General features: G+C 46.5%; 1 protein-coding gene across 2 annotated transcripts in view; it reads right to left on the reverse strand.

The window, feature by feature from the left end:
* The window catches only part of LOC145357080 (DENN domain-containing protein 2C-like), a 125,199-nt gene that overhangs the window by 70,889 nt on the left and 29,735 nt on the right, over nucleotides 1–24,575 (reverse strand). Inside the window, exon 1 of one of the 2 annotated variants that reach the window (XM_080210176.1) lies at nucleotides 12,615–12,784. The exons of the other annotated variant lie outside the window; for it this stretch is intronic. The gene's annotated coding sequence lies outside the window, so the exon portion shown is untranslated. Of the gene's footprint in view, nucleotides 1–12,614; nucleotides 12,785–24,575 lie in introns of those variants that run through there. 2 annotated transcript variants of the gene reach the window in all.

Below are 24,575 nucleotides of genomic sequence, written 5' to 3' on the forward strand. Positions count from 1 at the left end.
GGACAGACAAGCTGGAGATAGGGCTGCTCAGACAGTGTGCAATAAACAGTCAAATTCATCACCCCATATAATTTAAGGTCCCAATGATGCAATACTCAGTTATGATGCGAAGGTTCTGGGTGCTAAAATTGGACACAGTACTTGAGGAAGAACGGAGTTTTATATTTTTTAGAAAAGGCCAGCTACAATTCCTGTCCGTCTTCTCTGTCCAATAAACACCAGTTATAAAGTGTAGGAGAGACGGAGGGAGAGGACAGCTTCTTACATTGTCTATGATCAAATAGCCTGCTTCTGTCAAAGGTTACACATGCAACATGATCAGTGTGTGTGCAGACTAGAGGGTAGCCATGCCTTCGGAACGAAAGACTAAAAGATGTCCTATCTGCACTAAATTCTTCTCCCTCTCCCCCAGCTGAACATTTCTGCATCCTCTCCAACAGCGACCAAAACTGACAGGATGATCCTCCAAAACGTGGAAATAGTTCATTTTCAATCCCAGAGCTTGACTGGCAGTGATAAATGCAAAATAATGCGGAGGCTGGAGGTCAGAAACAGTCCCATCAGACTCGAAATATTATCTTGGTTCCTCCCTCTGCTAATGCTGCTGGAATTTTCCAGAGTTTTCCATAAGTAACCTGTTAAAAAGGGGTCACTGAAGTGAAGTGACCAAGCTACCAATGCAGAGTTTGTTAGCTATCCAACACCCGAGTTATCCTCGTGCCTCTCAATGCATTACACTGGGAAACCAGATAAAGATGTTGTTTTTGCAAAACCAAAGGTGCGGCACATTGCTGCCAGCATCTTCTCCATTTCCACAGTTAATACAGCACAAACCCGCCCCTGGCCTGGATTTACACTAGAGATGACAGCAAAGATATTAAGCTCACCCACATATCTTGAATGCAATTTTTGGGCTCATATTTCCAAGTGCCAGCTACTTGTTCCTACAGGCCACACCTCCAAAACATTCATTCCTTGGAGGTGGAGATTTGATACTCTTACAGGAAGTCTATGCTCCTCTGTGGACGAACTGGGAGCGGCACCCTTTTTATAAAGTTCACCAACCGTGCTGCAATGTCCACATGCACCTATGGTCCAACCGAGAGTTACCCACCCACCCAGTGCCATCACTGCGTTGTAACAGCCTAGCAAAGCTCAGCAACCGGACCGGCCCTCAGCTTAGGGACCATAATCGGTACAAACAGCAGTCAGCCAGGAATGCTCTCTTTCCCTCCCCTGCTTCCCCAGCCACAATCGATTAGTACCCAGGTATCTCGGCAGGAAAGCAAGCACGCTTTCCTGGTGCAACTCAGTGGCACAGTGGTTAGCAGTGCTGCCTCACAGCGGCAGGGGCCCGGGTTCGATTCCCGGCTTGGGTCACTGTCTATGTGGAGTCGACACATTCTCCTGGTGTCTGTGCTGGTTTCCTCTGGGTGCTTTGGTTTTCTCCCACAGTCCGAAAGACGTGTTGATTGGGTGCATTGGCGATGCTGAATCCTCCCTCAATGTACCTGAACTGGCGTCGGAGTGTGGTGACTAGGGGATTTTCACTGTGGCTTTACTTGTGACACAAATCAATGAACTTAAGCACAGCAAAGGCTGGGAACGTGACCAGTTGTGCTGTGATAGGCTCCAGAGTCGAAGGAACTAACCTTCACCAAATGGGCTCACGTGCTGAAGCTTGTCCACTTTGTCTGTGGCCAGTGCTATAGCAAGGCCCTCTGAGGGCAAAACCATCAAGGGTAAATCTTCCGGTTCCTTGCAAGTAGGAGAGAAAACCCAGAGTGAAGTTCCAGTGGGATCTATCATTGGTACCGTCGGCTTATCCTCTTACTAAACAAACGGGGCTGGTATCACGTGCTTGGACTGAGTTTTTCGTAACAATGAATTCCGCTGAAGTTACAGATTGTCATCAAATCAGAAACCTCTGACTAAAAAAAACAGGAGCCAAAATGGGTCAACAAAATTAACTCAAACTGAGATCAAGAGGAAAAGAGTTCAGACATCCTGCAGAGAGAGAGAGAGGAATGATGAGATAAACATTGAAATATGTGAAATGGCAAGAGAGAAATGTGGAGAAAGCAAAGCAGCTGAGAGTACAGTAAGCGTCACAGCACGGAAATCACGCAGCAGCAGGTAGGGAAAAAGAGGCCTCAACTCTGGAAGAGAGAACTCTCCGCTCCTGTCAGCCCAGGAGGCAACTCAATAAAGCATACTGAGGCTCAGTCCCCATTGATTAAGGTGGCAGAGTGAGAGGGGGTGACACAGGGGATGCTAGAGGGAGCAAAGAGAAAGAGAGAGAGATAGAGAGAGGTGATAATAAACTTGTCTGGGAGGTAACAAATTGCACACAGTCCCGCTGCTGCTTTTATGGTGTGTGATTCTGTGCCAGCTCTGAAATAGTTTACAGACTCTACCCCCAGTATAGGGGGAAGTGCAGTAAATGGAGTAAAGCAGACAGAATGTGAGTGCTTATGACGTGGCAGTGTCTCCAGGAACCACATCCCCACCTCCCCCTGTTTACTAATGAGGCAGTCAAATAAATGCCCGTCTCCAGCGAACAGAATCCTCCAGGATTCAAAGGGACACTGTAACAGATTGTTCAGGGGAAGCAAGAGAGTAGGAGTGAAGGTGAAAAAGAGAGAGAGAGAGAGAGAGAGAGAGAGAGAGAGAGAGAGAGAAAAAGAGAGGAAGAGAGGAAATTCCTAGTTAATAAATGCCTGCAGTTTTCAGCTGGTTTTTATGTCCAGTGGGTCTGTGCCAGCTCCTGAACAGTCACACGATGCCAGCTCAGTAATTAGCCAAGCCAGGATCAGTTGTGGTATCCGCTGGAACAGGTCGATGGGCTGGTTGTCAATGCAGTAACTGCAGGGAAACAGGAACACTTTGCTCAAAGGGCACAACGTCGGAATCTCGTGTGCAGCACCCACAAGAATCAGAGTAAGGAGTCCAGCTTATAGAATGCTGAATCCAGCCAGACTCAAATACACAAGGTTACAGCTGCCACAATGCTCCATTGATACTCATTGCACAGCCAAGCTATTGTTCAAGGAATCAATGAAGTGAACATTTGGGAGAGCTTCTGCCCCTCGGTCAGCCTCAGTATTCAGTCTGCCCTCTCCACATGCTAACAGCTTAGTTCAGTGGTACACCTGTATGGATGGACAGATGGGACTGGGATATTATAACTATTACGGAAACATGAATAAGAGAGGGGCAAGACTGACAGCCCAGATGTTCCAGGTATAAGTGCTATAGGAAAGATAGAACAGGGGGAGGGTGGAGGGAGAGCTTACATTCACACCACAATGCACACATTGCAATGAAGTTAGTGTGAAAATCCCCTAGTCATCACACTCAGGTACACTGAGGGAGAATTTAGCATGGCCGATACACCTAACCAGTGCATCTTTGGATTGTGGGAAGAAACCGCAGCACCTGGAGAAAACCAATGCAGACACGGGGAGAATGCACAGACTCCACACAGACAGGTCATCCAAGGTGGGAATCAAACCCAAGTCCCTGACTTTGAGGCAGCAGTGTGGTTAGCACTGCAATTATCTGGTGGCATTCCCATCTTACAATGGTATTCCGGGCACTGGGCTGTTTGCCTGGCAGATCGCCCATTGCAGAGGGAACAACGTCCGTTGTCTACGTGAAAACTTCCACCAAGATAGACTCACATGAAGTGTGAGCTCTAACTCCAGCACTGGCAAAGATATGGGCAAGCTACCAAGTAGAGTCTATCTGCACCGCTGCTGCTGCTTTTACACACTGCTGACTTTACAAGCTCGGGTTTATAATGCTCAGTTACAGGAGCTCTGAGCTTTGGAAAGCAATTCACAACTGCTTTAATAGTTCTGCTAATAGTGCAAATAGGAAGGTGGGTGGAGGCTGGCATGGAGCAGAAACACCAGCAGGGACCTGGTGGGCCGAATGGCCGTCCCTTGTGTATAAAATTCCACATTGGCCAAAAGCATGTTTGCTAACGCTTACAGTCCACAACTAGCCTCTTGTTCGAAAGCTACCCGGAGGAATGCTGAAACGCCCACAGCTTTTGAACTCAGTCCACCCTTAACACTCGTTACAACACTGAGTGTTGAGGAGTGGCTTGTGATTAGAATCTTAAAGTGAACAACCTGGTTAAAGAAATAAGTTACCCTAGTGAAGGGCCTGGCAACTTAGCAACTAAAATCATCACCAGGGCAACCTTGGCTATCAATGCCCCACCGGTTAAATGAAGACATATTCAACTTCAACTGCCCCTTCCAAAAACTAATGTGAGAGCAGAAAAGAGAGAGAGAAAAAGAGAGCTCTGCGCTTACCTCCTCCTCAAAACACAGATCATTTGAGAATTTAAAATGAAAAAAGTTTTAAAGTTTATTTATTAGTGTCACAAGTCGGCTTACATTAACACTGCAATGAAGTTACTGTGAAAATTCCCTAGACACCACACTCAGGCGCCTGTTGGGGTACACTGGGGAAGAATTTAGCACAGCCAACGCACCTAACCAGCCCAGCTTTCAGACTGTGGAAGGCAACCGGAGCACCTGGAGGAAACCCACACAGACACGGGGAGAACATGCAGACTCTGCACAGACAGCGATCCAAGCCAGGAATTGAACCCGGGTCTTAATTTACCAATGTCAGGGTGGGACTCAGTGACATTGAAACGCCACATCCTCCAACTTCACCCTGCTCCAGAATGGACAACATGTGAAAAGTGGGGTGACCCTCAGTCTGACACTGTCAGTAAAACACTGACCAGGAGAGCCAAAATGGTGCGGAGCCAGTTAATAACACCATGTTTCTGCTACATAATCTGCATTTCCACCTTAGGTCATCAGAACTGCTTATTTATATATTTACAACCCCCTATAGAATCTGCCCTCAAAGCCTGTCCTTTCAAACATTTGGAACGCTTGAACAGAAGAGGTCTGATTTTGAGGTGTTTGCATGGCTGTAATTTGTGGGAAGAACTCCGAGCAGATTGTAAAGCATGAAGCTGGACTGGCCCTTTACTGAGAATTAATTTATAGAATTTCATATACCTTTGACCTAGCAGCAAAATACATTAAACTCATGATCAACCTCTTTACAGAGGCATTAATATTTACTGTAACTTCAAACAAAACTTCAACGGAAACTTTGCAACTTAAATTGTCAACCCAACTTTACCCACGGGCACCGTGTACACCCTCTCCAGGAATACCTGAGCACAAATGTACCCACCGGCACCATGTACACCCTCTCCAGGAATACCTGAGCACAAACGTAACCATGGGCACCATGTACACCCTCTCCAGAAATACCCGAGCACAAACGTACCCACAGGCACCACGTATACCCTCTCCAGGAATACCCAAACAAACATATCCATGGGCACTGTGTACACCCTCTCCAGGAATACCCAAACACAAACGTACCCATGGGAGAGGGGCAGGTAGGTTGGGTTGAATGGCCTCTTCAATCAGCCATTGGTTGAACCTGTTCATGACGAGGGGTAGCCTCGAATCAGGAGTGCAGAGCTGCTGTAAACAAAGTGGGGGGAGCAGTTCCTTCAAATAATGAAGGGGGGCCTTGGACATACACCCAGATCAGTGACTGCTCACAGCCTGCAGAATTCAGGCGGCCTGGGAATCCAGGAATCAACTTCATCTACAACTGAACGGGACTACTGAGTGTAATCAGTAATCTCTACAGTGCAGAAGGAGGCCATTCAGCCCATCGAGTCTGCACTGACAACAAACCCACCCAGGCTCTATCCCGGAACCCAACATATTTACCCTGCTAATCCCCCTGACACTAAGGGGTAATTTACCATGGCCAATCCACCTAACCTGCACATCTTTGGACTTTGGGAGGAAACCCACACAGACACAGGGAGAATGTGCAAACTCCACAGAGAAAGTGACTCAAGGCGGAAATCGAACCCAGCTCACCGAGAAGCCACTGTGTCACCCGTAACATCCATCATACCAAACCCCTGAGGGAGAAAGGGACACCCCCACACAAACGGGATCCTCAGCTCCTCCAGACGCAGGACAGAATGTCACAATGTGTTTGGATGGCTGGTGAGAGCGAGGATGTGCAGCACCCAGTACAGGACACCCTCCATGTGGAGTCAATGCCTCAGACTGGGGCTCCCCAGGGAGGTTTTAGGATCTGGGGCCAGAAGAAATTCTGTCCAAACAAGAGTCAGCGCGGATGGGAAAAATCTCTCTTCCTCTATTTGATGAAGTTCTCTGCTGAAAGACAGGTCTGACCCACAGCTCCACAACAGGCTGCTGTTCTGTGCAGGTTGTAACCTGGATGGCGAGGGTAGAGGCTCCAATTTCTTTCCATTGCATGGCCAACCAGCTCCAACCACCTGCCGTCGACGTGTGTTGAAAAGGCTCACAAGCTGATAATCAGTTATGAACGCACCTTTCGAGATCATCAAGTGCTGGGGAGGGACTCGAACCCAGAGTTACTGGTCTAGAGACAGGGCCACTAACCCACTGCACCACAAGACCTTTGGAAGCTTTTCTCCACACTGCTTAGAGTACATCAGTTAAATTCATTAACTAATTAATGAACTGACAGCCCCAAAAAGGGCACAGTCACTAAAAGCAGAAAGTTATTTTTGGGTGTCTTCACAAATGCTGTTTTTCTCCTTTGGGGAAGAGTGGAGGGGGAAAGTGGACGGAGATTCCTCAGCTTATCAGCAGCCTCTTGAACCACGGAGTGGATGCTCCTTCTGTGGCCAACAAGTCAGAACAGGACTCGAACCTGGAGCTCCTGGCTTTGAGGTAGGAATGCCAATAAAACTTCCTAAAAGTTCAATGGAAACTTTTAAATTCGAATAATATAGAAGGGAAGATGATATACTCCAGCCTCTGAGCTGTCCACCAGTCCGGGAAGGCCTCAAACACATCGCTGGACACCACAGGCTCCGACATGACTGCTGATGAGGAGCAGCCAGTTGGGTCAAGTGATCCCCTCAACCGCCTGCTGCCTGGATCTGTTGATGGCCACCTTAGACAGGGCCAAGAGCAAGCTAACAAGGAGATCCTCCTCCACTCTGGCCCCTCACCTCTGAACTAGGTCAGATATCAGGAATGAGGGGTGGAAGGGTAGCTCGAATTTGAGAAGCAATCCATTCAATGAAATAGGGACTTGCACAGCCTACATATACGCTGAGTGTGGGTGTGTGGAATGTAGATTCCTCCAGTTCTCTTCATACTCCATTATATATCAATTAAACAAAATATCACATTGACAGCCTCTGAAAGGGTCTCTCTCTCCAAGGGCACCCAGTCACAGATATAACGAAAGAGAGAGGGAGGGTCGGCTCGGATCAAACAACCTCTTCAACTCCCCGCTGCCTGGATCTGCTAAGACCAGCCTGGCGAAGCCCAGGAGCAGGTTAATGACGAGATTTACACACTCACAATAATTAATCGTTGCCCTTGACCCGTAAATACTTAACTTTGATAATAAGTTAATATTACATTAACATCACTACGCCTTTCAACTCTCATTGTTGTTTAATATACAACTCGGGTTGGTGAAGCTATTTAACTGCATAGGAATAGGAAGAGGCCAATCTACAATCATCTATACACCAGCAATACCATCCTTACCCTATGCTACGTATCCTCATTATTTAATTCCTTTAGCCCGGGTACAAGTCAGAATATGGGATACTAATGCTGAACCCAACTCCCAGTCGGTGGCTACATATCTAACACAGGCTGCCAAACTAAGATTTGGAGCTGGATCCCTGGCTGTTGTAGCCCCATCCTTCCTGGGTCACAGGTCAAATGAGGCACTTTTATGTTTGGCCAAGATTCAGACTGGGCCGGTACAGCCCAGTATCAGAACTTCCACTGTGCTTACCTACTGCAATCACTAGACTACAGGCTGATATAAATGGGATAGTCAGATGGGCAGAACAGCGCCAAATGGAATTTAACCCTGAAAAGAGTGAGGTGATGAATTTTGGGAGGACTAACAAGGGAACACACAATGAATGGCAGGACACCCAGGAAGTAGAGAACTGGAGGGACCTTGGGGTGCATGTCCGAGGATCCCTGAAGACAGCAGAACAGGTAGATTAGGAGGTTATGAAGCCATATGGGTATTTGCCGTTATTGGCTGGAGCATAGAATACAAGAGCAGGAAGGTTAGGATGGAGCAGTATTAAACGCTCATTAGGCCACAGCTAGATACTGTGGGCAGTTCTGGTAACCACACTAGCAGAAGGATGCAATTGCATGAGAAATGGTGCAAAAAGAGAGTCACCAGGATGTTGCCTGGGTTGGAGCATTTCGACGATGGAGAGAGGCCGGTTAGGCTGGGGTTATTCTCCTTAGAGCACAGAAGGCCGATGGGGGGCTTGACAGATGTACAAAATTATGAGGGACATTAGGGCAGATAGGAAAGAACATTCTGCCTTAGTAGAGGGGGCAACAACCAGCGGCAAAGATTTACGGTCAGGCAAAGAGATTTAGAGGGGACTTGAGGAAAAACTTTTTTCACCCAGGGGGTGTTGGGAATCTGGAACTCACTGTCTGAAAGGGTGGTAGAGGTAAGAACCCTCATAACATTTAAGCAGCATTTAGATGAGCACTAAACAGCACTGTAAAATTCTAAGACTCTGTAACATTCAGGAGCCTGCCAGCCTATATTCACCACCCTCTTGTGGAGAAATCCCTTCTCCTAGGAATGGCTCAACCAACATCTCGGGGTTGCAGTATGACATCACTAGAAGGGAAGATTGTCGTGAAACCGAATTTTAGTTTCACTTTTGAGCACAGAAATACAGCTTTGCTGCTGATGTCCTTGAACCTTCTATCTTTAATTGCTGTCAGTTCCAAGAAACGAATCTGCAACATGTTTATCACATCCTTTAAGCGTGATTGGTGCAGTTACATTATTAAAATGCAACCTGAAGATTCCGGTAATGAGCCACTACAAAAAAAAGACTGGAAAGAATGAAGGAAAGCAGGATTAGGCACCTGGCTGTGAAAGGGAGTCTTGAAAATGAGTGTTCAGGGATTTTATTTCATTGCTAGGATTACATTACTGCATAGTCACGAGATGCTATCCAGAACGACTGTACATCAGTGTCCCAGTGTCTACAAGGAAATGACCATCAGTCTAACAAATCCTATCCTTCACAGTTTCCCTTGGTGCATTTCTCATAACCCAAGATCCAAACTGTCACTTTGAAACACATTGACATTTCTTGTTCCATCACTTGTGCTGATACAATCTGCAGACACGGGGAGAATGTGCAAGCACCACACAGACTGTGGCCAAGGCCAACAGTGCAGAGATTGTGGTTAGCACTGCTGCCTCACAGCACCAGGGGCCTAGGTTCAATTCCTAACTTGGGTCACTGCCTGTGTGGAATCTGCACGTTCTCCCTGTGTCTGCGTGGGTTTCACCCACAGCCCAAAAGACATGCTGGTTCGGTGCATTGGCCATGCTAAATTCTCCCTCCATGTACCCGAACAGGCACTAGAGTGTGGCGATGAGGGGATTCTCACAGTAACTTCGTTGCAGTGTTAATGTAAGCCTACTTCTGACTCTAATAAATAAATTCAAACTTAAAAGGCCACCGTGCCGCGGCCTATCAGAACGAACAAACAGAAAATGCTCAAAAAACTCAGCTGGCCAAGCAGCATCTGGGGAAAAAAGTTACACTGTCTCGATGGGCCAAATGGCCTCCTTCAGCACCGTAAAGATGCAGTGATTTCAGATCAAGCCCCCGTCCCACATGGTCTTTAAGTTTAACTGAGAGGTCACTCAATCTGAAACGGCAACTGTCTCTCTTCACAGACACAGCATGAGTCACTGTCTCTCTCTGGCATTCCCTGACCTTTACTGCAGTAAGAGTGTCACCTCCTGCATTTCCTCATGTTGTCTTTAACATATAACATGGCTCCTTGCGTACATGGCAAAAAAAACTCATCTAATTTGTTCCAGAACTGTAAATATCGCCACCACATCCCCTCTGTAATACTGGGCAAGAGAGGAAGATTGCACAACCACAGAATCCCTACAGTGCAGAAGGAGGCCATTTGGCCCTTCGAATCTGCACCTACCACAAGCTCACACGTGTCCTATCCCCATAACCTCATGAAGTTACCCTAGCGAGACCCCCCCTGCCACTAAGGGGCAATTTAGCATGGCCATTCCACCTAATCTGCACATCTTTGGAGTACGGGAGGAGACCAAAGTACTCGGAGAAAACCCACGCAGACATGGGGAGAACATGCCAACTCCATACAGCCACCTAAGGCCAGAATTGAACCTGGGTCCCTGGTGCTGTAAGGTAGTAGTGCTAACCACTGTGTTGCCCCTAATCACAACTGATATGTCCATAGAGACTAATCTGCTGAGGTTCAGGTGCATTTCAACTCAATTATAGACAACTGTTGCCTGGCAATAGTAAGTAGGTTGTAACTCAGTCAGTGAGTTATGACTACATCACACTTGCCCAGGGAAATAGCTCAGGAAAATCCACAGGGATGCCAGATTAAGTGACAGTTTGATCTCAACAGCAGCTGATTTGTTGCATATCATTCATACTGAGTAAGTTATTCCAAAAAGGATTTGTTTCATTATTAGTTGCCAGGGCAAAGTGATAAACGGTAGGTGAGTTAATACAAGGACTGTTGTAAAGCTCAGATAGGAGATCAGAGACTCACAGACATTGGTGATAGTTCTACTTACTTCTGCTGAATATGTATTACAGTGCGGTTACTATACACCTCGCAATGCACAATACTGTAATATTATACACCACACAGGCTACACCTACAGTAACAGGGGTTATTTACTGGACTAACAATCCAAATGGCAGGGTGAAAACTTGGATTACACGAGCTCAAATCCCATCACTGCTGCTGAACAGCCCGTATCAGACATCAGCGTTGATATTCCAACATTTAGCTGGACAAAAATCTCTGTTCATCCAGTACTGGACGTCCAACAAGTAATTTGGCAATTTAGAGTGGAAGAATCGAGAATTAAAAAACTCAATTGATAAGTTGGGAATCAAAAACTATAGTCTCAATAAATAAACTATCATTTTTGTAAAAACCCATCTGGGTTCACTAATGTCCTTACCTGGTCAGGTCTACATGTGACTCCAGATTAACCGCAATGTGGTTGACTCCCAATTTCCCTCTGAAATGACCAAGTCACTCAGTTCAAGGACAGTTAGGGATGGGCAATGAATGCAGGCCCAGCCAGTGACACCCACATCCATCATCAGTAAAATATTGGAAAGGGTCGTCAACAGAGCTATCAAGCAGCACTTACTCAGCAATAACCTACTCACGGATGCTCAGTCTGCCAGGGTCACTCAGCTCCCGACCTCTTTTACAGCCTTGGTTCAAACATGGACAAAAGAGCTGAAACTCCAGAGGTGAGGTGACAGTGACATCAAAGCAGCATTTGACCGAGTGTGGCATCAAGGAGCCCTAACAAAACTGCAGTCAATGGCGGGGGAGGGCACACCTCATCACACACCATCTTACATTATGGATTAATCATTGCACAGTGATAGCAGACATAAATTCTGGTCGCCGCACTGCAAGACGTGGAGGCTTTGGAGAGGGTACAGAAAAGATTTACCAGGGTGTTGCCTGGTATGGAGGGCATTAGCTAGGAGGAGAGGTTGGAGAAACTTGGTTTGTTCTCACTGGAGCGACGGAGGTCGAGGGGTGACCTGATAGAAATCTGCAAGATTATGAGAGGCATGAACAGAATGGATAGCCAGAAGCTTTTTCCCAGGGTGGAAGAGTCAGTTTCTAGGCAGCACAGGTTTAAGGTGCGAGGGGCAAGGTTCAAGGGGATGTATGAGGTAGAGGGTGGTGGGTGCCCAGAACTCTCTGCTGGGAGAGTTAGTGGAAGCAGATATGGTAGTGGCTTTTAAGAGGGGCATCTTGACAAATACAATGATTAGGATGGGAATAGAGGTGCCTGGAAGGGTTGGGGGTTTTAGTTAAGTCGGACAGCATGGTCGGTGCAGGCTTGGAGGGCCGAAGGGCCTGTTCCTGTGCTGTAATTTTCTTTGTTCTTTGTAAACAGCTACTGCTTGAGGCAATGATTTTTCTTGCTCCTCAAGTTACTGTGTAGTGAGGCTAAGGTCACTGAGTGACCCAGTGCACTCTGATCTCTCAAAAGCCAGTCCCAAATCTATCCAATGTTTCAGGCCTGCTTCACTCCATTCACATGTGTTTTCCCATCACATTTTCCAAACACAATCCTCTCGCACAAAAGCGGCTCCCTCCGGAGAGCCAGGGCAATCAAACTCTCCCCAACAAACCACATCAGCAGTGAGCAGAGACACGGGACTGCTGACTCGCACAATGTGTTTCTTCCAAACACACTCATCTGGAATCCGTCTGTGAGGAAAACAACCCCTTTCTGGAGAGCCGCCCAGCTCACTCAGTGCTGCGTGCTGTCAGAGGGGCAGGGGAACCGGATCGTGTTGGATTAGAATAGACACTGACATCACCGGCAGAACCTAACCAATACGCTTTGTGGTTGTTTTGGCCCAGTGTCGGAGTCGATGGTTGCTTTGTGAACAGTGATGAGAATGTGCAGCAACGTACCCAGGCTGATTCAGCCAGGGCCAACATTCCTCGTTTCACATCCTCGCCAGCCTCAGCGCAGTCACAGCCTCGCTCTGAAGCTCCCCTGGTAATCCTGTAATAACAGGCTAATAACCGCTGCGCAAATAGCTGCCAGCACCGCAGAGGAGAAAGACAGCAAAACAATCCGGCAGAGACAGGTAGCGGTGTGCTGGGTGGAGGCAGAGGCTGGGGTGGGTTTGCCCTGAGGATGGGATTCTCTCCTGGGCACTGCCACTTCCTCTAATGCCAGCGTTTCTTCCAGAAATGTTCACATTCTCACAGTTTTGTGTTATCCCCGTGATCTCTGATGAGCTGTGACTGACAGAGAACATGCACGATTTTACCCTAAAGTTAGTCAAGGCCTCAGGGTTTCAAATCTTTACATTTTTAAGCTTCAGGAATTGATTAATTTAGCATCACCATCTGTCCAGCCTGAACAGGGGGCTGGACACAGTCTCCCAGTCCCCCAGTCCACCTGCTGCATATGTGTGTGTGTGTGTGTGTGTGTGTTAGTTAACACAGTCTCCCTGCCCATCTACTGTGTGCGTGTAGTTCACAGTCTCCCTGTTGCTGTTGTAGTTCCCACAGTCTCCCTGCCCACCTGTTGTGTGTGTGTGTAGTTCTCACAGTCTCCCTACCCACCTGTTTTGTGTGTGTGTGTGTGTGGGGTTCCCACAGTCTCCCTGCCCACCTGTTGTGTGTGTGTGTGTGTGTGTGTGTGGGGTTCCCACAGTCTCCCTGCCCACCTGTTGTACGTAGTTCACACTGTCTCCCTGTTGTATATAATTCTCAGTCCCCCTGCCCGCCTGTTGTAAACAGTTCATAGTTTTCCTGCCCACCTGTTGTGTGTGTAGTTCCCACAGTCTCCCTGCCCACCTGTTTTCTGTGTGTGAGAGCATGCAGTTCCCACAGTCTCCATGCCCATCTGTTGCAGGTGTAGTTCCCAGTCTCCCTGCCAACCTGTGTGTGTATAGTTCACACAGTCTCCCTGCCCACTTGTTTGTGTGTAGTTCAGTCTCCCTGTTGCTGTTGTAGTTCCCAGTCTCCCTGCGCACCTGTTGTGTGTGTGTGTGGTTCCCACAGTCTCCCTGCCCGCCTGTTGCAGGTGTAGTTCACACAGTCTCCCTGCCCACCTGTTGTGCGTGTGCACGCAGTTCCCACAGTCTCCCTGCCCGCCCAATGCAGGTGTAGTTCACAGTCTCCCTACCCACCTATTGTGTGTGTGTGTATTTCATAGTCTCCCTGTTGCTGTTGTAGTTCCCACAGTCTCCCTGCGCACCTGTTGTGTCTGTGTGTGTGTGTGTGTGTGTGTGTGTGTGTGTGGTTCCCACAGTCTCCCTGCCTGCCTGTTGCAGGTGTAGTTCACACAGTCTCCCTGCCCACCTGTTTATGTAGTTCACACCGTCTCCCTGCCCACATGTTGCGCGTGTGTAGTTCACACAGCCTCCCTGTCCACCTGTTGCATTTCACAGTCTCCCTGGCCACCTGTTGTGTGTGTGTGTAGTTCACAGTCTCTCTGCCCGCCTGTTGTGTGTAGGTTACGTAAATCTTTCTCAGGTTCTGGGCGATTGCCTACCCTGTTTCAGGGTCTAATGGACACAGATATGAATTTCAACCTTCCCTGGAACAAGAACATTAAGCTACGTCACTGTAAAGTTCTGATCACAATTTCTTCATATTTGGTTTCAAAGCGTTATTGCTGAATTCGAGTTAGTCTCTGTGTCGACATCAGGCAAAGGGGAGTGGGTGAGGGAACCCAGCTTGAAATCTAATCTACAGTGTTTACAGACATCACAAGAGCAGTTTATGACCTGGAGCTAGATTAACTGCGTGAAATCTCATTGAGGTGTTACTGTGGACCATGTATCTGTCGGGTAAAGCACTCTTGCAACTGACGTTAATCTCCCACACAATTCCATAATACAAAAGAGACTCTTTACAGGAGGGTGGGGAAGAATCCCTCTCTCCCCATCATTCTTCCACAATACTTGCTCCATCTATACCCCAAAGCTCGTTGGGTTGCTGGCAGCGATCAGACAAGGTTATAGAAGGGGTCAAGAGTGCCTCTTCACCAATCCTGCCCCTATTCCAACCCACGCCCAGAGGATATTCATTGTCGATGACCATGAGCTTATCTCCTCTCTACCTTCAATCCCACTGTTCTTCATCCTGTACCCTATCCTACTGGTGCAATCACAACAGCCACAAGAACATGAGAAATGGGAGCAGGAGTAGACCATTCGGCCCATCAAGTCTGCTTGCCATTCAACACTATCACAGCTGGCCTTGGGCTTCAACTCCACTTTCCCACCCATTCCCCATATCCCTGAGACACCAAACATCTGTCTACTTCAGCCTCAAACATGTTTCAAGAATTCACGTTGGCGACACAGTGATTAGCACTCCTGCCTCTCAGCACCAGGGACCTGGGTTTAATTCTGGCCTCGGGTCACTGTGTGGAGTTTGCACATTCACCCAATATCTGTGTGGGTTTCCTCCGGGTGCTCCAGTTTCCTCCCACAGTCCAAAGATGTGTGGGTTAGGTTGATTGGCCATGATAAATTGCCCCTTAGTGTCAGCGGGGGGGTTAGCTAGGGTAAATGTGAGGAATTACAGAAATAGGGATCTGGGTGGGATTGTGGTCAGAGCAGATACAATGGGCTGAATGGCCTCCTTCTGCACTGTAGGGTTTCTGTGATTCTATGAACCCTCCAGGTTGGGAATTCCAAAAGATTCAAAACTATTTGAGTGAAATAATTTTTCATCTCAGTCCTAAATATCTAACAGGGAAAGACTTGCAATTTACATTCCCAACCCTGGGACATCACACAGAGCTTTACAGCCAGAAGTACCTTTGAAATGTTGGAATATAATGTGACAGTCACTCTGTGCACAGCCTACTCCCACAGACAGCTGAGTGACATTGGGCCAAATAATCTGCATTTTAGTAATGCTGGCTAAGGGAGACATGAAGACACCACCCACCCCTCCCCCACCCGGGAGAATATCCCTGCTCTTCTTCATAATACTAATTGCAGGAACTTGTGTCCACTTGAGGTAGGTCTCAGCATTGGTTGAGTGCCTCAGACTAGGCTGCACTCCCTCAGAACTGCACCAAAGTGCCGGTCTGGATTTTGCGTTTGGAGTGGGATTTGATACCATGGTTTTACAATGGGTAAAGATCTCCTTCGTCCTGAGCTGCAACAACACCAGCATCACCCCCCCCCCCACCCCCACACCTTTCACACGCAGGATCTGAGAAGGTGGGACTTACAGGAGCTCAGCGAGTAGGACAGCACAGACAGACGCCTCCAGACTACCTCCGTGAAAACTCCTCAAGAGGGGGGATGGACAAGGGTCATGGGCTGCAGTTAATCCACAGAATACATCTGCTTCCCAGAGAATGATTTCCAATCTGAGGCAAAGTCAGATGTCTGATGAAAGGGCAAAGGAACACAGAGAGAGAGAGAGAGCGAGCGAGCTGGGAAGGGGAGAGTGTGAATGCTATAATGGAGTCACCAACATGGGCCATGGAATCTGAAAGCTGGGGAGGAGAGAGAGAAAAAAAGTGAAGGAGAAAGTAAATACAACGAACTAGGAAAAACAGTCAGAAAAGATACAATCATAAACTAGCCAGTTAAAGGTAAGATTCCCAGTTACGTGATTACAGTTTTGGTCAGATTAACAGATAAATTAGAGGATTTAATAACATTTATTAATCAGGAAAATGAGGTGATCACTAGCAACATTCCCAGGTAGTACGTATTGGTCATTACGTTTTGTTCCAGGTAAACTGGATTCCAAAACTGTGTCACAACCTGCGGCAGTAATAAAGGCAATAATAGCAGCAAATGTGATAAGTTAACAGACCATATAAACAGGAAGAATGCCATCTTCTCAAATCAAGCATCTGCTCAGCAAATAGAGAAAACAATGACATACTCACAAACTGCTGGATTGGAAAGGAGCCAGGAGTCTCTGTATCTTTGGCAGTTCTCTGCTCCACAATACAATGGTCAATAACAGCACATTGTCTCCCATCACCCATGGAAGGAAGCAGGTCAGTGTTTTCAACAATGACAGAGACAAGATCTGGCAAACAGACCGGCAGGCGAATAAACGGACAAAAGGGGAGACGTGCATAAACTGAACTATTCACTGTCAAAGCCACTTGCTGTGCAAGCCTTGGGAATGGTTTGCAATCCCTAAACCGGAACACAGTAAAATGCTCACAGAATCAGAGAGCGTACTGAATCACAGGCCATTTAGCTTTCCAAAGGTACAGTCTACCTGTTCTCACTCCACCACCCCTCCCTCCCCCACTACGCTTCAACTAATAACCCAATTCCCTCTTCATAGAATCCCTACGTGCACGAAACCATTCATAAGAACGTGAGAAATAGGAGCAGGAGTAGGCCATCTAGCCCTTCGAGCCTGCCCCGCCATTCAATAAGATCATGGCTGATCTGTCGTGGCTCAGTTCCACATTCCCGCCCTCTCCCCATAACCCTTAATCCCCTCTCTTATCAAAAACCCATCAACCCGCATCTTAAAAATATTTAGCGAGGCAGCCTCCACCACCTCAACGGGCAGAGAATTCCAGAGATTCACCACCCTTTGAGTGAAGAAGTTCCTCCTCAACTCCGTTCTAAACCACCCCCCCCCCTTTATCTTGAGGCTGTGCCCCCTAGTCCTACTATCCTTTCTGAGCGGGAAGAGTCTCTCCACCTCTATCCTATCCATCCCATTCATCATCTTATACGTCCCACTGAATCTGCACCGACTACAATCCTGCCCAGGACCTATTCCTGTCACCCCACATATTTACTCCACTAATCCCCGACATTAAGGTCAATTTATCATGGCCAATCCACCTAATCAGCACAACTTTGGGTGATGGGAGGAAACCAGAGCACCTGGAGGAAACCCACACAGAAATGGGGAGAATGTGCAAACTCCACACAGACAGTGACCCAAGCTGGGAATCGAACCCAAGTTCCTGGCGCTGAGGGGCAGCGGTGCTAACCACTGTCATCCCAACTGATAGATTCAACTGAATCTGCCTCCACCACATATACATGGGCAGTGCATTCCACACCCTAATCTCAGCATAAAATGCTGCCATTGCTTCTTCTGCCGATTATCTTAAATCTTTGCCTTCTTTTTCTCAATCCTTCCATTCATTGGAACACATTTTCCCCATCAACTCTATTCCCACGATTTTGAATATTTCTGTCAAATTTCCACTCAATTTTCTCTTTCCCAAGGCAAACAGTCCCAACTTCTTCCATCTATCTTCATCACAGATGTTCCTCATACCTGGAAGCACACATGAATCTTTTCTGCATTGCCACCAGTGGCTTCACACCTTTCCTAAAATATGATGCCCAGAATGGAACACTATATTCCCCACAAACCACTGTTTGAAACAAGTTTAGTATAGCCTATTTACTTGTATTCTCTATGCCATTAAGAGCCCATAACATCAGACGTAGGGGCCATTTGGCCCCTCAGCCTGCTCTGCCATTTAGTCAGGTCATAGCTGTTTGTGGCCTCATTTCCACATTTGAAGAATTGTGAGCTGCTACTTTTCCAAAGGGAGGCAAAGTTTTAATGAGACTGTGTAATTCAAGTGAACACTGAAGTCTGGCTGAGAAATCCATGGGATCTGTCTTGGTTGCATTTGCCATTTTGTGTGCCGTTTATTCTATTCAAATGGTGTGCCAGATAATTCACATTTATCTCATATTAACCCCAAGTTTAAGATCGATATTCTAAATTGTGTTGTCTCGCTGAAAACAAGTTTATTTTTGTTGATGCAGTCCTGTGGCTTTCATCGCTGAGCAAATATCTTGAATCATAAACATCATCTACTTTAAACAAACTCGTTCCTAACTGGATTGTACCTGGGCAAGATTCTCTTTCAGAGAGTCAGTGCAGACCCAATGGGCTGAATGGCCTCATTCTGCACTGTAAATGTTCTATGAACTACCTCCTTTGTCACCATAACCTGGATAACATCATCTTCCTTGGTAAAGACAGACGCAAAGTATTTCTTTAATACCTCAGCCTTGCCCCTTGCTTCCATGTGTAAATCCCATTTTTGGTCCCATGTCTGCCTCCTTTTACCATCATTTGATTATTCATAGGCCGGCAGGCAATTTTTGGGTTCCTTTTTATGCTGGTCTCTTTTCTTAGTCTTTGTTTCTCTTATTTGCTTTTTCAGTTCCCTCTGAATCTTCCACGGGAAGTCGGTTTCTTGACCATTAACCCCACTGACACCAAATGTCTCGAGCACATTTTGTTGCCTTCATCTCAATCCCTATCCTTTTTGTTATCTCGGAATTTATTTGTCCTTTATGGGAATATACCTTGGCACTGCCCAAACTCTCTCTCTTATTTAAAAGGTGGCCATGAGGGCTCAAGAGGGGAGGTGTTTCAGGAGGTTTGAGAATATAGAACAAGGAGGCTTAGTCTCAGGCTGGAGAGGATTGGGGTCAGACATTTACAGCGATTAGGAGACACTTCTTCATTGTGGTTTGAGAGACGATGTATATTTTTGTGAAATATAGTAGACTTGCTCATTGCTGCCCTGCCTGTAACATTTCGAAATCTTTACTTATGATGGGTGGAAATATTTAATCATTGAACATATTCAGGGCTGAAATCTAGAGTTCTGAACTGCAAAAGAGTGAAGGAATAATTGAGACAGGAAAAACAACATGAGTGGAGGATCAGTCATGATATGACGAGGTGGTGGAGGAGGTTTGGCAGTTGGGGGCCTATTTTAATATTCACACATTCACTTTTTTGGGAAGCCCATCCACAATGTTAGGGGTCACTATTCAGGGGAAGGTCTGGCTGTGTTGAGTAATAAACAGGGATCAGGCCACCAGGAGTATACCTCCACGGATTCATGTTTAATGCTGCCTTATAATCTTAGCCTTCCACTTCAAAGGATCTCAGTTTATCATCTCATCCCTGAGACAGCAGCTGGTACCTTCCAACAGTGCAACATCCCCTTATGACTACACACCATGACAGCCTGGACTATGTGCTGAAATCTCTGCAGCCAGCCTTCAACTCATGATTGTTACTCATATGTGGCAGTGCTGCCAAGTTAACCAATTTTCAGGCAGGCAATGAAAGTGGTATGTCGGTGGACTGGTAATCCAGAGACTCAGGGTAATGCTCTGAGGACCCGGGTTCGAATCCAACCATGGTAGGTGGTGAAATGTGAATGCAATAAAAATCTAGAATTAAAAGTCTCAGGATGTTCATGAAACCATCACCTGAAAAACCCACCGGTTTACTAATGTCCTTTAGGGAAGGAAATCTGCTGTCCTTACCAAGTATAGCCCACACTGGAGTCAAGATCCACACAGCAATGTGGGTGACTCTTAAATGAGAGGTGGGTAATAAATGATAGCCCAGCCAGCAGTGCCCACACCCCATGAACATATAAAGAAAATCCTCAGTATAAAAGTTGCCATCATTGCCTTCAGTACCGACAGTGGTTCTTTACATTAATATCACACTTCTTTTTAATATCAATTGTAAATCTTACATTAAAGCTACACCTCTTCAATACTTGGACTCAACCTCTGACATTCCATATTTTCTTTTAGGATAACTGGAGATCACAGTCGAAATTAAAGTTTATTTGTCCATCACAAGTAGACTTACATTAACACTGCAATGAAGTTACTGTGAAAATCCTCTAGCCACCACACTCCGGTGCCTGTTCTGAGGGAGAATTTAGCATGGTCAATGCACCTAACCAGCACATCTTTCGGATTGTGGGACAAAACTGGAACGTCCAGAGGAAACCCACGCAGACACGGGGAGAAGGTGCAGACTCCACACAGTGACCCAAGCTGGGAGTCGAACCCAGGCCCCTGGCACTGAGGCAACAGTGCTAACCAATGTGCTGCCCTAACACTGATACCATATCTTAGATATACCAACACAATAAAACATGCTTTTAATAGAATAGGAGACTCCAAACCAACCAAACGTAAATTGGATAAACAAATGATTTAGCGTGGATATGGTGCCTGAATCTTTTATGATCTTAGTGCAGTCAGAACGCCAGAGACAATATTCATCTTCATCTGGTTGTTTGTCAATGTCCTCCACACAATTCCGAGGAGATTGAAATCCCTACACTCCCTAGAAAGTACAACCATGGAATATTCAAGTTGAACATGGTCTTGGGGGGTGGGGGTGGGGACAAGGTCAGTAATAATGGCAAACAACTTTAAAAGCACTGAACTTCAACACAGCAGATGAGGTTAGGATACTCAACAAAAGACTGGCAGAGGTAACGAGGGTCACCTTTAAAGGAATAAAACTGGGTCTGCCAAACAAATACTTTCCTGACTAATATCAATTAACTCAGAACAAGCAAGACACTAAATAGATCAAAAAGTGAAATTAAAACAAAAGACAAATTCTAAAAGATGTCAGGCAAAATTATAAACATGATGAATGATTCATTCTCCCAAATAGTCACAAGGCAGGAAGATGCAAACAGCACTCTATCTATTCCCAGCCATCTCAAAGAGAAAAGGTTATCAGTATACGAGTAATCTGGTTAAACGGTAATTAGCATGAGTTCAGGAGGTGAAGATCCTGTTTTACTAACCCACTTGTCTTCAAAGAAGTCACAAAGCAAGTGGAGTGCGGAACACCCGATGTGGCAGTGTAAGCTCGCTACAAAGGGATTTTTAATAACATTTCACACAAATATGGACTAGGTAAATGGATAACCCCGGGAATAGATAAAAGGCTGGCAGAAAGATAGAAGACAAGCATGCACTGGGGAAACAACATTAACGTGTGAAAGGAGCGGCCCAGGCCTCACGGATAGGACCAGTACAGTTTCCATTCAGAAACTGGATGCAAAGTAGTCGCTTTTGCAGAATGTATCACTGGGACTGCAAGAAGCAGGTTACAGAAGTTGTTCATTAGCAGAAGCAAGTGGGACAGCGATGGTAATATTCACATCCTGCTGTGCAGGAGGAGGAAGCATGAGAGACAAAGGCAGTAGTACAGCGATATTATCACTGGATAGTTCTTATCCCGTCATGTCAAATGGTAAAATTTGAATCCATAAATAAAAATCTGGAATTAAAAGCCTAATGATGACCATAAACCCACTGTCAATTATTCATAGAATCCCTACATGCAGAAGGAGGCCATCGAGAATGCATCAACCACGATCCCACCTTGGCCCTATTCCCGTAACTGCACCCATTTACCCTGCTAATCCCCAACACTAGGGGCAATTTAGCATGGCAAGTCAACCTAACCCACACATCTTTGAACTGTGGGAGGAAACTACAGCACCCAGAGGAAACCCATGCAGACATAGGGAGAATATGCAAACTCCATACAGTCAGTGACTTAAGGCCAATTTTGAACCTGGTTCCCTGGCGCTGTGAGGCAGCAGTAGTAGCCACTGTGCCGCCCAGTTTGTTATAACAACCCATCTGGTTCACGAATGAAATTTGCCTGGTCTGGCTTGTGTGTGACTCCACATCCGATGTGGAGATGCTGGTGTTGGGGTAAACCCAGTAAGAAGTCTCACAACACCAGGTTAAAGTCCAACAGGTTTATTTGGTGGCAAAAGCCATTAGCTTTCGAAGCATTGCTCCTTCATCAGATGAGTGGGAGTTCTTTCACAAACAGGGCATATGAAGACACAAACTCAATTCACAAAATAATGGTTGGAATGCGAATCTTTACAGATAATCAAGTCTTATAGTTACAGACAATGTGAGTGGAGCAAGCGTTAAGCACAGGTTAAAGAGATGTGTATTGTCTCCAGACAGGACAGTTAGTGAGATTTTGCAAGCCCAGGCAAGCCGTGGGGGTTACAGATAGTGTGACATGAACCCAAGATCCTGGTTGAAGCCGTCCTCATGTGTGCGGAACTTGGCTATCAGTCTCTGCTCAGCAACTCTGAGCTGTCGTGTGTCGTGAAGGCCACCTTGGAGAACGCTTACCCAAAGATCAGAGGCCAAATGCCCGTGACCGCTGAAGTCAGGAACCAACAGGAAGAGAACAGTCTTGCCTGGTGATTCTCCAGTGGTGTTCATTCATCCGTTGTCGTAGCGTCTGTATGGTCTCCCCAACATACCAGGCCTCAGGACATCCTTTCCTGCAGTCTATCAGGTAGACAATGTTGGCCGAGTTGCAAGAGTATGTACCATGTACCTGGTGGATGGTGTTCTCACGTGAGATGATGGCATCCGTGTCGATGATCCGGCATGTCTTGCAGAGGTTGCTGTGGCAGTGTTGTGGTCACTGTTCTCCTGAAGCTGGGTAGTTTGCTGTGGACAATGGTCTGTTCGAGGTTGTGCGGTTGTTTGAAGGCAAGAAATGGGGGTGTGGGGATGGCCTTGGCTAGATGTTTGTCTTCATTAAAGATATGTTGAAGACTTCGGAGAAGATGTTGTAGCTTCTCCGCTCCGGGGAAGTGCTGGACGACGAAGGGTACTCTGTCCACTGTGTCCCGTGTTTGTCTTCTGAGGTCATCGATGCGGTTTTTCGCTGTGGCGCGTTGGAACTGTTGATCGAAGAGTCGAGCATCATATCCTGTTCTTAGGAGGGTATCTTAAGCCCTCCGTATACACAGGATCTGCTCGGATGAGGAGGATCGCAACAAACTCCTCCAGACGCTGCAAGATACCCTTATAGTCAGCAACACCCATCTCCAATGAATGAATAAAAAAAACATTGTGGCAGTAAACAGCCCCACATTGTGGCACCTTTTTCATTGTGTTCCTCTTGTATAGATGATTGACCTTTAATACTCCCTGCATTGTACCAACCAGCCTCACTGAAAGTACGTGAGCCTCAAATATCAAGCTCAGATGAAAATCTTTCAGACAGAGCGAGAAAAAAAAACAGCGGAAACAACAGAAAGACTGCTATTATTTTCTAATCCTCTCTGGCTACAGGAATGACGCTGGAGGGCTGGATTACTGCTGATGCTATACCATTGTTTGAAAAGGAAGACAGGGATTGTAATCACAGACCGTTCTCCCTAACCTTGTTGGTGAGCACATTAGAGAAAAAAGGGAAATGTAGAGGAACAGTGTGTATATTGGAATGCTACAGAAGGTAGCAGGATAGGTAAATAAGGTGGTTAGAAACCACATGGGACATTTGATTAGCTGAGGCATATTCAACATTTGGGAGGTTATGCTAGAAAAAAGCACTAGTTAGATTGCAGCTATAGAGCTGAGTACATTCCTGGTCACTCTGTTACAGGAAGGAAACAATCGCACGGGAGAGAACAAAGAACAATACAGCACAGGGATAGACTCGTTGGCTCATCAAGTCTGCCCACACAGATACCTCTCCAATCCAACGTTTTCTTGCCTCTACGTGGTCCCTACCTATTCATGAGGCTACAGAAGAGATTTACAAACATACTGCAAGGCAGAGAGTACGAGCAGGGAGGAAAGATTGAATAGGCTTGTACGGGAGTAGAGAACGCTGGGGGGGGGGCGGTGGGGGGTGCGGTGTGGGTTTGTGTATATATAAAATTGTATGGGGTTTGGACAGAGTGGCTGGGAGAGATGCAGTTCTCTTAGTGGAGAGGGAGTTTGAAAGAACTTATTTTCACCCAGAGGCTGGTGGGAGTCTGGGCCTCAGTAGAGGCGGAAACCGTCATCATATTTGAGACGCACAAAACAAAATGCGGCAGATAACAGAAATCTGAAGGTTATTCAATTTGAAAGGATAACAGTGTTTCTCGATAGATACTGCCTCATCTGTTAAGTATTTCCAACATTTAAGTGCTAGAATAAACATTTGTCAGAAGCTTCAAGGCTACAGACTGAGAGCTGGAAAATAGGATTTGGCTGGACAGCTGTTTGTGGTCTGCCATGGACTGAATGGCCTCCTGTGTTGTAAATTTCAATGCTA

The sequence above is a fragment of the Carcharhinus amblyrhynchos genome, chromosome 22 (assembly GCF_965287045.1).
Source record: "Carcharhinus amblyrhynchos chromosome 22, sCarAmb.v2.hapA, whole genome shotgun sequence".
In the NCBI taxonomy this organism is placed as follows: Eukaryota; Metazoa; Chordata; class Chondrichthyes; order Carcharhiniformes; family Carcharhinidae; genus Carcharhinus; species Carcharhinus amblyrhynchos.